We start from the raw sequence: 17,367 nt of genomic DNA on the forward strand, positions 1-17,367 counted from the left end.
GTGACACACGAGCTAGCGATTTGCGAAAAGGGGGAAGAAAAGTTGTAAGAATCAAAAAAGTGGTAAGCCAATGAGGAAGTTAAGATGGGGGCTGAAACTCGGAATATATTCACTCAGAGTAAGTACTCTTCGAGTCCCATCTTTTCATGATATTTTGACGATTCGTGCACTATGAAACACCATCATCAATGGCGAAAAAATCGTCCTATTTGTGATTAAAACGTTTTAATCTGCTGATAAATATAACATGGATAGCGAAACGCGCGTCAAATGTTTAAAAGTGTGTGTAAGTGTTTTGATGTATTGTGGTGAGTTAGTGTTTTATTAAGTATGCACACTTGATTAATATCAAAATATATAAAATTTGACAATATAATTAGAAAATAAAACATGATAAATTTAATTTCGAATTTTCTTTCATCTTTAACTTGTTTCCTTTTTTCTTTTATTGAAGTGAAACTTCTACATACCGGATGCAAGTAACACTTCAAGGCAGTTGACACGACACGGCCTTGACCATGCCTTGACGCACGAGCTAGTAAGAAAAGGAAAGGATTGCGCAAACGCCAAAACACATTTGATTTGAAGTTAAGAAAAGCATTATAATGAACTTGATACTGCTGTACCAATTAATATGATCCCAGTATTCAAACTACATTAATTGACTGCATACGTTGATTAATAATAATTGTTCCAAACACTAAAAAATAGCTCTAATAGTACTTCAACGAACCCAAAACTGACTATTTGCAAAAATCTAATCATTTAGCTACAATAGGTACTCCGTGCCGTATATGGTGAACAACAACAACGCTGTATATACTCAATTTTTTATAATTTATGACTTTTCTATGATGAAAGCAAATAAGCATTAAAAATTTAAACCATTTTTTTTGTTGTTTGGGCGTTTTTATTACATTAATCAAGTCTCCGAAGAAGTTTCTTAATGGACTTTTAATTAGTCTTTTATTGTTTTAATTAAAAAGTAATATTATAAATCTTAATTATTATCTTAATAATATATTTTATTAATTAAATTAGTTACCCTAAAAATATATTTTAGTTGAAAAAAAAAATTATTTAAATGACGCAACAATAAAGTTGTATATTTTATTTCAAAAGTATTACGTTTGAATATGTGCTGGCGTTCCAGGACCTGGACGGATTTTATGTCGCTCTAGAATTTGAGCTATAAAATCTCGTAAGTTGATATTAAAATTTGCGAAAAATAGGGAAATATACAAGCATATTGCGACATAGCAAGTTATGTAGAATTTGCTTTGAAATATTAAAATAGTGTGGAAAACTCTGCGGCGGGAAATTAGATTAACGTATGAAAATAAAAATATAAAATTCGCTAAAATACATCTATTAAACTTAAATAATCTAACTAATTCTTTATCTAAAAATAAGTAGTTAATAATGAAATATAACTTTTAGCATAATATTCGTTTTATACAGAATTTCATATGGAATTTATTAAGCATGCCCAATAACAAAAAACATTTTGATATACAGGGTGGTCCGAACTGTATTCCGGAATTTTCCATATTGGATTCCATATTCTTTAGATTAAAATAAGTAAAAAAGGTCGTATAAATGTATGTCCTAAAATGCTTGGTTAGTGAGAGACAGAGTGTAGAAATTTTATTTTATTTCGATTTTTTCCAAATTATTTCAAATAACGTCAATATTGGGATGAAAATTGGTGGCTGGGAGAGTTTTCTTGACATGAGAAGTTTGCTTTTGATGTCAATATGACCTCTACTTGTACAGGGCGCTACCTAGAGATTTTTAACTAGTTTGGAGAGTAATAACTTTTTGTTCATACCTGTATAAAACTTTTATGTAAAAAATACATTTACGAGGTTTTTGCTCGAGATATTTGGAATCGAATTATCAATACCTGTCATTATTGACATAAATTAAATATCTTGACTAAATAGTTATTATACTGAAAGTATAAATTTGAAATTATTTTATGCCAAAAGTTCAACAGAGACTGTTTTATCATCATTTTTTCGAAGAAAAATAATTTATGACTAATTAAAAAAATAAAAGTTCCCAAATTTATCATTTTAGTCAAATAACTACCTACTCAACATATTTATTTTTTGCCAATAATGATATGTAGTGACTATTTCCATTCTAAATATCTTGAAAACGGTTGCTCGTAGCAATTTTTACCAAAAAACATTTTTACGTAAAAAATCATGGAAATGTATGTTTTTTTCACTCAGTAGCTTTATACGGTTACGGACAAAAAATTGTTACTTTTCGAAACAGTTAAAACACATGTAAGTGGCGCCCCCTACATTAGGAGTCGTATTGATATCAAAATCAAATTTTTCATACCAAAAAACTTTTAAACACCAAATTTCATCCAAATTTTGACGTTACTTCAGAAATTATTTGGAAAAAATCGAAATAAAAATGAAACTTCTACACCCTGTATACCCTATACTTTCTACACCCTTCTACACCCCGTTCACCACTCCATTTATGTATTCTACACCCCGAAACTAAACATTTTCGGACATATGAAATTTTTACTTATTTTTCTCTACATAATATGCTGCCGAAGTTTCCGGAATACAGTTCGGACCACCCTGTATGTCATGTGACAACTATCACCGGGGAAAATTGAAAGGTCATTAAGGATATTTGATCAAATTACAAAAACTTTTTATTGATCTTTTAGATATAGAGTCAGAGTTTTAATTATTTTTATTGCCATTTTTACCTCTTAAAGTTTTCGGTTATTCGTGCGCTATCAGGAATTTGAATATATCTCTTTGATTTTAGCTTGTATTTCCTTTGTTAGTCCTACTAACCAGTAACTGGTGAGGTTGGATGATTATATACTCAAAGAACCAGATGGAGAATGGATGTAGAAGAGGACTTGAAAAGGATAAGAGTGGATGGGTGGAGAATAAAGTCGAAAGACAGAAATAAGTGGAGAAAGATAATCAATCAAGCTATGAGCATTTTAGGCTTTTAGAGCTACTCTATATATATTAAGTTTTCGTAATGAAAAGTTATAAAACCATTCATTAAAAATAACTAGAGATTTCCATTGAGAAAATATTTTATTTCCTATTTAGGGTGGCTGCAACGACGGACGTCCCGTAATCCTGCGGTTAAAACATAACAGCAATTCTTATATTTTAACAGCAGGATTACGGGATGTCGTTGCAGCCACCCTTAGTGGAATAGGAGGACCTGAAAAAAATCTTGATATTTATAACCTAACGTCACCAGTTGTGTGACAAAAAAGCCACCTCACCAATTATAGGATAATAATATTTTGGTTTACTTTTTACAGCTACGTGAATAAAGAAAAAGTTGATTTTTTAAATTTTATCATGAAAAAGACATATATTTCTTAAATATTATAATAATAATTTACTAGCATTTTAATACATTTAAAAATAATCAACGCGCACAAAGATCAAGTCACAAACTTAACTATGTTACCTATTTGTAAATATGATTAATTCACAATTGGCAAATACCAAGCTCTAACAGAATTATTAAAAAGGCATTTCAAAATTGCACTATCCAAAACCTTAAATCTACTTGCGGTGCTCGAAAGGGAATTTTACTATTTCTAAATCATTTCTAACAAGCAATTTGTCTATGGATAACGCTGGGGTGGATTTGAACATGTCAGTCGGAAATTGCAGCATCCAAAAGCGATAAACTAAATTTGATGCACTAGTATTGATTGCAAAACTTCGTGATATTACTTGACATTTCTCTTCCAACAGTAACATTTTTAGAAAAAAAAAATAACACTAGTTATTTTTTTAAATCAATATCGCATTGATTAATACCTATATTTCTTTTTCTTAAAACCAAGTGTGTTACATAGATTGCAACAACGAAATATTACTAATAAAATATTAATTTATTATTGCTAATATATATATAGCGCTAAAATGCAAAAAAAACTATATAAACTATACCGGGTGCGTCTCAAAAGTGGCTCACCCCTATAACTTTTTATTTTTTCAGATAAAAAACGAGATTTTGTGTTAGTATATGACGTAAATTGGGATTGATTGACGTATTCTGTGGTTTTTGGTGACTTCCTGTTTCGCCGAAAATGACTATAACTTTTGATTTTTAAATGGCACCCTCGGTATTTTTTTACTTTATTCGAAAGAAAATGACACTTCACTTTCAGTCTAGAGTGCCATGGTTGTGTTAAAAACACTAATTTTTATTCAAGGAGCCTTGGAAAAATACATTTGATCGTCTAATGCTTTGCGTGTCTTGTCCTGGCCAGTTAAAAGATGAACAAGTCGTATTTTAAATCATATCTCATTTTTTTCAAATTGAACGAGTGTGGCTCATTAGCATATTTCGAAAAAGGATTTTTTTAAGAATAATTTGGTACCACTTCGTATTTTGAGTCAAATTATAGTTATGAACCGCATGTTACAATTTCTAATAAACCATATGAGAAAATGTCAAAAGTTGACATGTGATATGCCATTCTATTCAAAGTGTCATTTTTTATCGAATAAATTAAAAAAATACCGAAAATACCATTTAAAAATCAAAAGTTGTAGTCATTTCCGGTAAAACAGGAAGTGACTAAAAACAAATGAATACGTCAATCAATCCCAATTTATATCATATACTAACATACCAGATCTCGTTTTTTTTTCTAAAAAAAAATAAAAAAATATAGAGGTGAGCCACTTTTGAGACGCACCCTGTATAGTAGTATCAAAAAATATAAATGATTTAAATATTTTTAGATTTTTTTTTTAAATATTATATATATATATATATATATATATATATATATATATATATATATATATATATATATATATATATATATATTTCTATTTTTAAAATTATTACACAAAACAAAGTACATCTGACGACCCGTGTACTTGACAAAGGTTTATTATTGGCATATACTTGCCATGTTGTGTGAGTAGTTTACTTGTGCAATTGCTTGTCACTCATAGCGCCGCGTGAACTCGAATTTTGTTGTCGATTATAAATAAAAAAAACGTTTTTTAATTAACAAGTACACGAGTCGTCAGAGTCCACCTTAACGAAAATAATATAGTACTCCTGGTCACTTCATCTACGTAGCCTGTATTTTAATGCATGCTACAGAGATAAATATAAATGACCGGTTAACAGACAGAGATACAAAATAAAAAGCGGCATACAGTGTTGCCAGTTTTTACGTTTGAAGGAAAATATGCGTAGAAAAAATAAAGTATTTTAAAAACTTTCATTTGTACTACTGAAATGAACATAATATGTCTAAGCTAAATATAATCTATTACAGCTGTTGGAAAATGTGTAACTAATTGTTCAAAATAAAGCTCCAACCCTAGGTGCAATATTTTTCATAAACGCCTACTTATGCGGTTTGAAATCTTGATGCAACATCCGGCAATACCGCATAGAAGAAATGTATCAACCCAACTTTTATATCTTTTTAATACGTTTGATTTTTTATTAAGATGTCGACATCACTGTTTTAAAAGTTAAAATCCAGACCACGGAGTTTCGATAAGCAGATGTCTGGATTTTAAATTTTCTCTTCAACTGTCTCTTAACTAATTATAAAAGTTGATAATGAACTAATTATAAAGAATAACAACAAAATAAAAGCAAATTGAATTGGGAAATACTTTTTATATTTATATTTGCTTTGATTTTTTCCATTCATGTGGAAAATAAATACAAACATTACTACCAAACCCCTATATACTTTTCAAACTAATTATAACTTGTTAATTACGTAATTTGCTTGTGCCTAAGCAGTCCACATCTTTTATTCACTTAGAAATAGGATGTTATAAAAACCATTGTTAGAGAGAACTAATAAGAGAAATACAAGATAAGATCATAGAAACACATTTAATTTCTGATCAAACAACTAAACATATATATTACTTCAATAACGAAATTCACAGAAGAATAAATATAGAGTAAATTTTAGTGATACTAATTAGTTTAATTGTCTACCTAGACTTAATAATTATCTAAGAAAAGAGAAATCTTATATGTGTAAAACATATAGACCTTTGAATGTTTGAATTAAAGAACGGGACAAAACACCAAAATTAAAATATTCTCTATATGTGTGGATTTCAAAATAAAAACAAAAAATATAAAAATCTATAACAACAATGTCGACTTCCACCATATTTTTGTTTTTGTCTTAAGATCTTTGTGTTTAGGTTTTCTCACTTATATACAAAATATTTTTTTTTTGTTTGAAATATAGATTTTTATTTCGATATCATGATTCTAAAAATAAAACTATGTAAATTAATATCAGTAGAACGCGTTCTTATGAGTTTAACAATCCATATTAACACACATTTTTCGTTAAAAACGCTATCATTAGCCAACATGGCGGAATTTTAATTCATTATTTAATTGATAAATTGACATGGAGTGGGACACAAATCATCTACATTATATCATATTTGTGTCTAAAAAGAGAGAAACTCGTGTTTCGAAAATGAATCGACAATAAATGGAAATCTTAAATATGTTTCCAAAATGTTGCGATTTAATTTTGCTGAAGGCAGCAAATGGGGCGAAAACAAAAAGCGCTATATGTGCAGAAATTTCGAACAAGTCACCTTTCAACAACGCCAATCTAAACTTCTGGTCAAAATAATTAAAACGTTTTTATCTACTTATTATAACACAATTAAAACATAAAAACATGTATTTCATTGTGGAGACAAAAAAAGATAAAAAAAACATTTGCTGGTAACATTTTTCTTCGGTCTCCTGTTGGGTATGGGTAGTGGCTGTTATTACATTTATTCCTAAAAAAAATAATCTCTGAAATGCGTATAACAAATAGTTATAAAATCGCATAAGAAAAACATATGTGTTTGTACTCACCCTATAATATGTCCTTTCTTCGGCTTTTAATTATATCTATATAAAAACTTTTTTTTTTGAAGAATGCTTAAATTGTTAAGTTTTTCCCATTTTGCAAAAACTGCAGAGCAAAATTCAAACAATAAAGTAAGTTAGATTCTCATATTTGACAGAATATCAAATATATTATGGATACTTTTCAGGCACAAAAAGGTGGTACGAAACCTTTGTAAATATGAGCCATATATTTTTCTTAAAAGTTTCGAAAATTTTGTACTAAGTAAAAAACACTAAGATTTTTATTGTTAAAGCTGATGTAGCGAAACCATATTTTGGTAAAATGTTTCGAAACAAAAAGCGATTTATGTTACGAAACATATGTATCAAAAATGTGTCGAATTAATTTCAGAACTTTTGTGTCTTGACACAAACACCATCACTGTATTTTGTCTCGATTTTATGTCTAAAAATGCTTCTTGGATAGGAAACGATTATTATTATATTCCTTTTAATTAATAAATTAGGATTAGGTCCATTCTTTACAATTTTAATTGCGGTTTATTTAAATCGACGTTTGACAGTAGACACATGACATGTTTATTTTTGTTAATGGGCATAACGATAAAAATACATAGTATATACACCAATGGAAAACTTGCGTACATAATAGTAGATTTTCACATTTAATAAACAGAAAAAGTGTCACTTGATCCACACAAAACTTTACTATTGTTTTCAAATTGCTAATGTTAAAATGATCCTCTCTGTGGGTAGGAGCCCACATGCACGTGTTTGGGATGTTTTACAAAGGAACAAAAGTCATATCACAAATTGTTTCGTCATATTACAAATTGTTTCGTTGATAGTTGGAAAGATTAAAAATAGAGTTTATTTAGTTCTCTACAATTCAGATAATATTATTTGGTTTTTATTAAACAAAATATTTTCATTGTGTATTTAATTTACACCCACAACTCCGATATTGTTTTGAATTCAAATTTTATGATTTAATTAACGAATGATATTGAAGTTATATTTTCTAAAAATAATACACAACCTCCATTATTCTATAAATAAAAAAAGAAAAAAAAAATATGTGGTGTGATTTTAAATGTGAATCCCTATTTGGTTTACATAGTAAACAACTTTTAAAATAATAATGTGACAAATTTTTGAAAATTGGGCAACTTTAAGCTTCATTTAGAACCTCGAAATTAGTGGAATAAATTATTGGTTCCAATTAGCATAGAAGTGTGTTTCTTTAATGCCAATGTAAGTATTCAGAACATCAAAATTAGTAGTAGTAATTTTCAATTGGTGGAAAAGTTTATTCTTTTATAAACTAGTGATTAGCCTCTCTCTATGGTTGGAGGAGGAGGAGCAGAACTTCACATATTTTAAAATATATACATCATGTATAGGAAAATAAGTCAAATTTCACGTGCATGTGAGCCGTTAAAAACCAGAGCGGTTAAGTAAATTTATTTTTGGATTTTCTATTTTCAATATATTACAATTCCTGATGTAGTTTTCTAACTACTCACGAGGTGTTAAAAATGTTAGTTTATAAAACTTTAATATATCTCACTCAAAATAATTGTAACCGTAAAGACGCAACGAGTTACATCAGAAAGCTAAAGTGGTATTATAAGTCTTTACCACATATTAACCACTCTGGCATTTTGTTAGTATATTTCTTATGGTGTGGAGTGATTAACAGAATAAATTTTACTTCAAAAAGTTGATTGGATAAGACAGTTACTCGTCAAAAATTCATTTATCATAATAATGATAACAAAAAGTTGTGCCTCTAAACGAGTCTTGGCTCGCAATACAATGGTTACATTTTAAAATATCTGACCCACACAAAATTTCGATAGAATTTCTATTTAGATATTGAGCACACATCCAGCTGGTAAATAAGGCAGAGGCAGACTAAAACTATTCAATTACCTGTCGTTATGAATTTTGGTTGTCTGTAATGCAAAAAAGTAAATAACTGACCACTATCTCAGTTTATACCACCAATGCATCTAGAGTTTTTAAGAACCTAAAGGTGTAGAAGCACATAAATATACCTTTTCTTTTTCTAAACCAGGACAAATATGACAGAACTTTTAAAAAATAATCTATGAAGAGCTTAACTAGGGTGTTTTTGATAATTCTGATACAATCAGATATATTTCTTAACTTATTAAACTGTTATATTATCATACTAATATTAATTTGTAAGTTACGGATAATATTATTAATTATTTTAAAAATATTTTTTTATTCACATAGAGATACATATTTTAGATTATGCACTAATAGTCTCAATCAATTGAAAGTCAGGAGGGTCCAAGTCAAAAATTCAAAAAATACAAAATAAACAGAAAAAATACTATTTACATTTATGCGAAAATTTAAGTTGGTACAATTTTGTTACAATACCAAAGTTACAATATTAATATCTTATGTGAGTATTTTACAATAAGCCGTTAACTTTGAAGTCACATTTCTCAAAACTACATTTTTTGACTTAGACGTTTTCAACGGCTCATGTAATCAAAGTATTTGACAAATGGACGTTGCAATGTTGCCACGGCTGCTTCTCTTTGACTTACGACAAATGTCAAATAAAATTCGTAATAAATGTCTATACCTATGTGGCGGATTCATCTATCGAAAAAAAATCCTCTATGGGCTTTTCGCCACTGCACTGCAAGAAAAATCTACAAAATAAAATAGTTATTTTTGGTAAACACTTCTGGCGTTAAACCTGAGCGGACGCTGCTTGTCAGAAGTTGTGTTTACAGTTATAAAAATTTGCCTAACAAAGAAAAAAATGCTTAACGTTTCGGAAAGTTTTCTCTTTCTATATAAAGATAAAATATAAAGAATCAAGAAAAAAACTATTTAAAATATTTAAATTGAACTATTCGAGAACACTTTACTTTTTAAAACAGCCAAAAAATAATTTTAATTAATTTTAATTTTTTTTTTTAATTTTTTTAGACGTATCTGTGTGTATCTGATGTTGAAAAATCTAAATTGAACGGGTTGAAAAATCTAAATTGAAACGCTGAAAAAAAAGCTGAACCCACTGAGAGAACTTTCCTACAGCTTCCAGTAAATGCCGCAAACCTTATAGATTAAGATCCGGCTGCAGGATTATTACGCTCATCGTATTTCTCATTAAAATCTAATTTTTACGTATATTTATGAAGAGGAAAATACACTTTAAAGAAGATGCCTATCAAAAGGTTGCTGCAACTATGTTTAAATAATAATAATAACTGATTTTGGAGACTGGAGAATTCTGGAGAATTAAAAAATTAAAATTTTTTGTATTTAGGGTATTTCAAAATTTTTAATGGTTTCGCAGATACACACAGTATTATTTCATATGGCGCTTTCAATGGTAAAATACGAGAGAAAAGTCATTGGGTAGCTTTGATAAAAGTTTATTATGGAAAATGCTCGGGAAATGCTATATGAAATATAAAACCGCGAATATCTGCGAAACCGTTAAAAATTTTGAAATACTCTAAATACAAAAAATGTTCATTTTTTAATTCTCCATTTACTATAAAAATAATATACAGGGTGTTCCATTTAAAAAATAAAACGAAGAATATTTATTATATATTTTAGAAAGTTTGGCGTAGAATTTTGAACACCCTGTAAGATTTAAGATTGCGATATTTATAGCACAGTAAGTACAGACCAACATTAGGTCCCCGGTGGCGTAAAGGTACAGGCCCTCGTCTACCAATCTCAAGGTGTAGGTTCGACTCCCACACCCGGCATTTCATCAGCCGACTATTTTTATTTAGTTTGGATACTAGTTTGGATACCTAGGTCGACTCAGCCTTAAATGAGTACTTGGGATTCACAATCCTGAGGTAATAATAGGCGGTTGAAGCGTAGTGCTAGCCACATTACCTTCCTTGTATACCGAACGGCTCTAGTATAGCAAGCTGTACCTTGCTACTCCCAAGGCGTTGAACGCTATATACGGGAGCTATTATTATTATTAAGTACTGACCATCTAACGTAAATATATAATATAGTTTTAATTTCAGGATAGTTCTTGTATTTTTTAAGAAAGGCTAAAAAATATATATACATATATTTTATTTATTTATTAATATCTCTGAAACTATCCAAATATATCTACCTACTCATATCTTAGAATAATTATGTAAAGTGATCTGAAAGGAAACCAAAAATGTAATAATATACAGGGTAATCTATTTATAAAGAATAATTCCGATCCACTCACACTTTTTTGAGCCAGCCTGTAGGATTTAAAATATTTTCCTGAAATACATCCTAGTACATACTTAAGGTTAGCACTTAAACAAAATTTCCAACTTTTTTTTATTCTAAGAGCTACAGATGTCCGACGCACTATTGCCGGACCCTGTATTATCGGGAAGCGGTCTGTTCTAAATCAAACTCATTTTATTCTATAGCTTCTAGGGCTATAGAATAAATAAAAAAAGAGTTTTTTTGAATTAAAATTAATAATTAAATTGAGTTTTTTGAATTATAAAGAGAATCAAAAAGTTGCCGCAAATAGATGTTGGTACGTTTTAAAATTTTTCCTACTGGCATGGCTCAGCAACAGTGATTCGTTAATCTGTATCTCCTATAATAAGAAACTTAAGAATTTTGTATAAAAGCCATTTGATATGCACCCTTATAACATCTTGCACAGAATAAAAAAAGCTTTAATTTGACATATGAATGATCAAACAATTTGATGAGCGTAATGTCGTCTCCAAAATCAGTAAAAAAATTTGTGAAGTGTAGAATCAATCTCATTCCAAACTTCACTTCACTTGTAAGGCGGTACGAAATTAGACGGGTCAGCAAGTTGGGAGAAAAAATTCAAGGCCGTGACACACGAGTGGCCAGCGAGACGACACGTGTGACGAAAAGTGGTAAGCCAATGAGGAAGATGAGATGGGTCTTTGGAGTGTCGTAATTCGGACTCTATGTGAGCTAGTGGCCTCATCTCTTCATTGTATATTGATGATGTTTCATGCACTATAAAACCCCATCATCAATGACAAGAAAACAGTCCGATTTAAATGAAATTTGGTATGTTGATAGATTGGACAAGGCCGACTTGACTGTAGTGTTCGACACGTAGATATATAGATAGATAGATTGGACAAATTGGCCAACTAACACATGTCACTGTGACAGTAAGTAAGTAAGAAACATCAAAAGTTGATGTTGTCCGATCGCGACCTAATTTGGTGGGTAGCCTACGTGTGCGACCGTCCAGTTAGAACGCCGTTTTGCTTACATTTTCATCAGTGTGGGACTAAGGATTTGATATTGAAGAAAAATGTGGGTCGATTTCGGCATAATTTGGGACGGGCTACAGGATGACGCCCTCAACGTTTCGAACGAATGCCTTTAAGACCGTACACATACGGATCGTCTCAAACTCGAAGCAGAAGCGTATCAAACTCTACTTCCTACGTAAATAATAGTAGGTCCTCAAACGGGTCGTTTGGCGGTCGACGCGGTGTCAATATGTTTCATACTATTATTTACATACCAAGGTAGAGTGGAGGGAGATACGCTTGGAGTTCGAGACGCTTCAGCTTTGAAAACGACCCTTGTTCGGACAGTCTAAATGGACGAAATCGTGAGGATTTTTCTTAATTCCGTGGTTTTATGGTAAAAGGTACTAATCAAAATTTTGCCGTTTTTCTTGTTACATAATATTATAATATGGCAATAAGTTCCATTGCGTTTGATTTGGTTTGGCATTTGAGGCCAAATGGAACCATATTATTTTTATGGAATTCGAAATTTTGTACAAAACACGTTTTTCGTGTTACAATAACATCGCAATGAGATTTCGACATATGACATTTTTTGCCATAAAACCACCGAATTATGGGTCGATTGTAACAAAATTCGGCATGTGGATAGAGGTATCCGAAATGGAGTCCTCAGATGGACAGAAGACCGTTTTAATACAAATTTTGTGAAAGTGAATCAAATTATTTAATAAATTATTACTTTTTTCAAGATTTCAAACTACACTTTTTCAAACGTGTCCTTCAAATCCTTCAATTTAATAGCAGTTAGTAAGAAGTTTCACTTCAAATATGCGCACATAGTCCACACGCAATTTTTTTTAAATATATCCAATTATCTTGATCTATTTGAATAAAAGTACCTAATAAATCACAAAAATTCCGGATTTATCCATAGATAAAAAAAATAATAATTTTTCTAAATGCTGAACGAAATTAGGTTTATAACTTTGTCGGGCCAATTATATTCAAAGAGTCAAAGCGAGTGAAAACCGCAAACTTCTAGAAAATGGTCGCGTTTCCGGTCCAGAATAGTTGGAAACGTAAGTTTCCGAAACGAGAATTTAATCAACAATATTTCAAATTTAAGCCCAACGTGTAGTTTCTAAACTCACCCCCTCCCCACACTTCTCACACATTTAGTCCGATGTTGGTGGCGAAATTTTATCATAAATATTCTAATCCGTATGTAGATCGCGTTCGTTTTGTTTCCAGTTAAAGTTAATTTTGAACGCTTTAGCTAATAAATGCCAATGCTTAAATCATTTTAGCAAACTGAAACATAATTTCATATAAACACGTGATCAATTAGAAATATGTCAAATTTGTAAATAAATATTTTTTTTTCATATACCGGATGGTGCATGGTCTAGTATTTTTGTTATAACACACCTTAAAATTGATGGGGGTATGCGTATTCCTGGTTTATACAGGGTCGCTGTTATGTATGGAAATGGTCGATTATTTATTTTATCGTACCGCAAAAAATGAAATACAAAATTTATAGGATTTTTAACTATCCATTAGCAAGTAATAAATTTAAGTATACAGGGTAGGTCATAAAGTCGTGGCACATAAAAGTTTCATTTTTTTTAAATAGAACCCCCTGTATATTATTGCATATTTCAATTCTTCCTTCAATTCTAAGCAAAAACCAAAATACACAATGTACCTCAAACCAATCGTTTCCGAGTTATTGACTTTTCATGCCATTCTGCAAAAACTGTGCTACTGTTGTATTAAGTTTTTAAATGCCTATTAGCTACTAGTAAATTTAAGTATACAGGGTCGGTTATAAACGAGGTTATAAAGTTGTGGCAACTTACAACTTTATTTTTTTTAAATGAAACCCCCTGTATATTATTGCATATTTCAATTCTTCCTTCAATTTTAAGCAATAATCGTAATACACAATGTACAGGGTAGGTCAAATTCGACGCTTTTAAATGGAAACACCCTTTTCTATAGGAGATAGACAAAAACTAATATCGGTGTCTGGAGCTCAATTTTTGTCAAAAACATGATGGTGAAAACCGCATATCGACATCTGTTACCGTTTCGGAGTTACAATGTGTTTTTCAAAAATATGCATTTTTAACAAATCGCTGTAACTTTTTTGCTATGGAAAATTTTGTATTTTTATGAAAACATTTCCAAAGCACCTTTTTACGTAGAATTTAATGGTTTATGTATATTTTTTTTTAAATTAATAATTTAAGGATTATCAACAGAAAAAAAAATTTTGATTTTTTATATGGGACACCCCATATATTTTTAATTTATTAAAAATACTTTAAAGTTACCTTTCCAAAAATATAACACACTTGATATTTTTCTCGATTCCTCTTCGAGACATAGAGTATATAAAAATTCGCCGGCTTTAAATAAGTAGTCTTTGAACGGCACCGGCTGTAATGCAACAAAATTCTAGCTGTGAGCATCAATTAAAACGAAAATAATATTTTCTATGAGAGATGCAGAATTTTATAACAATTTAAAAGATATTTAACCAACATCAACACATTTAAACTATATCTAATAACAATAAAAATAGCAAACCAAGACATAAGATTTTGCTACAGGTGTTCGACATATCGACCGTCTTCTGTTATGGACAGACTGGGCAGTTTTTGAACATTTCTCGCTGAATTCATTAACACAGTAGGTGTGAAAGATACCCTTTCATAACTGCTAAGTATTTCTAATTCTTGTCTAGCTTATACGGAAGAATAAGGAACCTTTATTCTTCCGCAAATATATCCATAGGATTAGGTCCATGGGCACTAAATCAGGCGGCCTCGACGGCCAACGGATAGGGTCTTGGTTAGCTATTCAATTATTCTTGAAATTGGCTGCAAAAATTTGCTGATAACTTCAGCGTTAAGAGGCGGTGCGTCGTCTTGCTGGAAAAATATGTTTTCGAGTTCCATTAAGGGCATATCATCAATAAGGGGTCCAAAGTCCAAAGCCTAGTAGTTAAAAGTGGCGAACTTTTAAAAATTCTGTATTTCGAAGGGGATTATAACAAAATATCAAGTGTGCTATATTTTTGGAAAGGTAATTTTAAATTCTTTTCAGTTAATTAAAAATATAGAGGGTGACCCAAATAAAAAAATCAATTTTTCTATTGATAACTCTTAAATTATTAATTTTAAAAAAATTATACTTAAACCATTACATTCTACGTAAAAAGGTGCTTTGGAAATGTCTTCGTAGAAATACAAAATTTTCCATAGTAAAAAAGTTACAGCGATTCGTTAAAAATGCACATTTTTGAGAAACACCCCGTAACTCGTAAACGGTAACAGATATTGATGTGCGGTTTTCACCATCATGTTTTTGATGAAAATTGAGCTCCAGACACCGATATTAGTTTTCGTCTATCTCCTATAGAAAAGGGTGTTTCCATTTAAAAGCGTCTAATTTGACCCACCCTGTACATAAATTGAAGAATTGAAATGTTAAATGAAAATTTTGTAATTTCCAGACTTGATATAATCTCATTTTATACATCTATAAATGCTAACTTGAGAACTAATGTCAAATATTATTAAGTATCACAGCTTCGACAGAATGGCATCGTTAAATGAAACTGAACATATTAATTAAATCAAATTGTTTAAGTGGTATTTTCAAAAGTCAATAACTCGGAAACGGTTGGTTTGAGGTACATTATGTGTATTTCGATTTTTGCTTAGAATTGTAATAAGCAATAATATACAAGGGGTTCTATTTAAAAAAAAATAAAATTTGTATGTGTCACGACTTTACGGACCCTGATATTTAAATTTATTACTCGCCAATAGAAAAAATCCTATATAATTTTTGTATTTAACTTTTTGCGGTACCTCCTATATTTTACCTAATAATCGACCCTTTCCAAACATAACAGCGACCCTGTATAATAACTAGCAGACCCGGCCACGCGTTGCTGTGGCTAAGTTCAGTAATGGACAAATACCCGGTATGTTGAAATTTGCAAGTTTTTGCACCTGGTATCTACTCAAAAGGTCAATAGGTATATTAAATTTTGGTAAATATCATTATACCCGGTATACTAGTATACCCAATCGTACCAGCCTTTTTTAATTTAAGGTATTCTAATAATTTTTTAACAGAATTTTTAATTTAAAATTATTCAATTACTAATATCTCTATTTAATTTATTATCTCAAATTTAGGGTTGTATAAAATTTTTGTCCAAAAAAAATTGGGGTGGGCCACCCTTATCACTTAGGGTATAAATAGTAGTCAACAACTTATTCTCAGATCCACTGATTAAAGATATAAAATTTCATCAAACTAGCTCAAGCCGTTGGGGAGGAGTAGGGTAATAAAAGATTCAAAAAACAACCTCTATTAAAAAATAGGGATTGATGGTAGAAGGGTGAAAATTTAGGGTTGTATGTATTTTTTAATGCCAAATAATAAAAAATTAAAAAAAAATGTTGTCCAAAAAATAAAAAATATAAATTGGGGTGAGCTAACAACCGAGCTAACAACCTATTCTCAGACCCACTGATTATATTATAAAATTTCATCAAAATCGGTTAAGCCGTTTCGGAGGAATAAAGCAACAAAAACTGTGACACGAAAATTTTATAATATATTAGATTTTAATTTATTAATTCTTACCTTATTTTCTTCCTCTACGTTTGGTTCTGCAACGTTCTAATGACAAGTATATTCTTGAATCAGAGTTCTTCTTCAACTCAATACCACTGCACGTTTATACTGAGCAAACGTCAATCCATTTGGACACTGAAATATTAAAAAATAGATGATGTACTTCGTTATTAAAAGTAACATATAAAAAAACCAATTTAATTTAAAGAGAACTTTAAAGAGAACTGATAGTTAATTTGAATTTTAAATTGATTGTCTGCTGTAAGAAAATATATTGTTAATATGGGAGTTTTCATAGTATATTATTACCTAAAATATCCCGAGAGAAGCATATTATGCACGAATGGAAAGTTGTGCAGTTAAAAACATAGTCACAACACACCATGTCGTGCGTCGATACCTATTAAGCTCCGCGCGCACTGCATCGGATCGGACCGACCAGCAAAAGCGACTGCGACCATCGTACATATAGACGGCGCCGCTAACTAAAACATTTCGGCCTGTAGAGGCCAGATTCCTACCTCTACCTATC

General features: G+C 30.5%; 1 protein-coding gene across 1 annotated transcript in view; it reads right to left on the minus strand.

Annotated features, from left to right (window-relative positions):
• The window catches only part of LOC115879025, a 177,698-nt gene extending 160,753 nt beyond the window's left edge, over positions 1-16,945 (minus strand). The window contains exon 1 of the mRNA XM_030895653.1: positions 16,845-16,945. The gene's annotated coding sequence lies outside the window, so the exon portion shown is untranslated. The remainder of the gene's footprint in view (positions 1-16,844) is intronic.
• Between the last annotated feature and the right edge of the window lie 422 nt (positions 16,946-17,367).

The sequence above is a fragment of the Sitophilus oryzae genome, unplaced genomic scaffold (genome assembly GCF_002938485.1).
Source record: "Sitophilus oryzae breed Bouriz unplaced genomic scaffold, Soryzae_2.0 scaffold_1559_pilon_pilon, whole genome shotgun sequence".
In the NCBI taxonomy this organism is placed as follows: Eukaryota; Metazoa; Arthropoda; class Insecta; order Coleoptera; family Curculionidae; genus Sitophilus; species Sitophilus oryzae.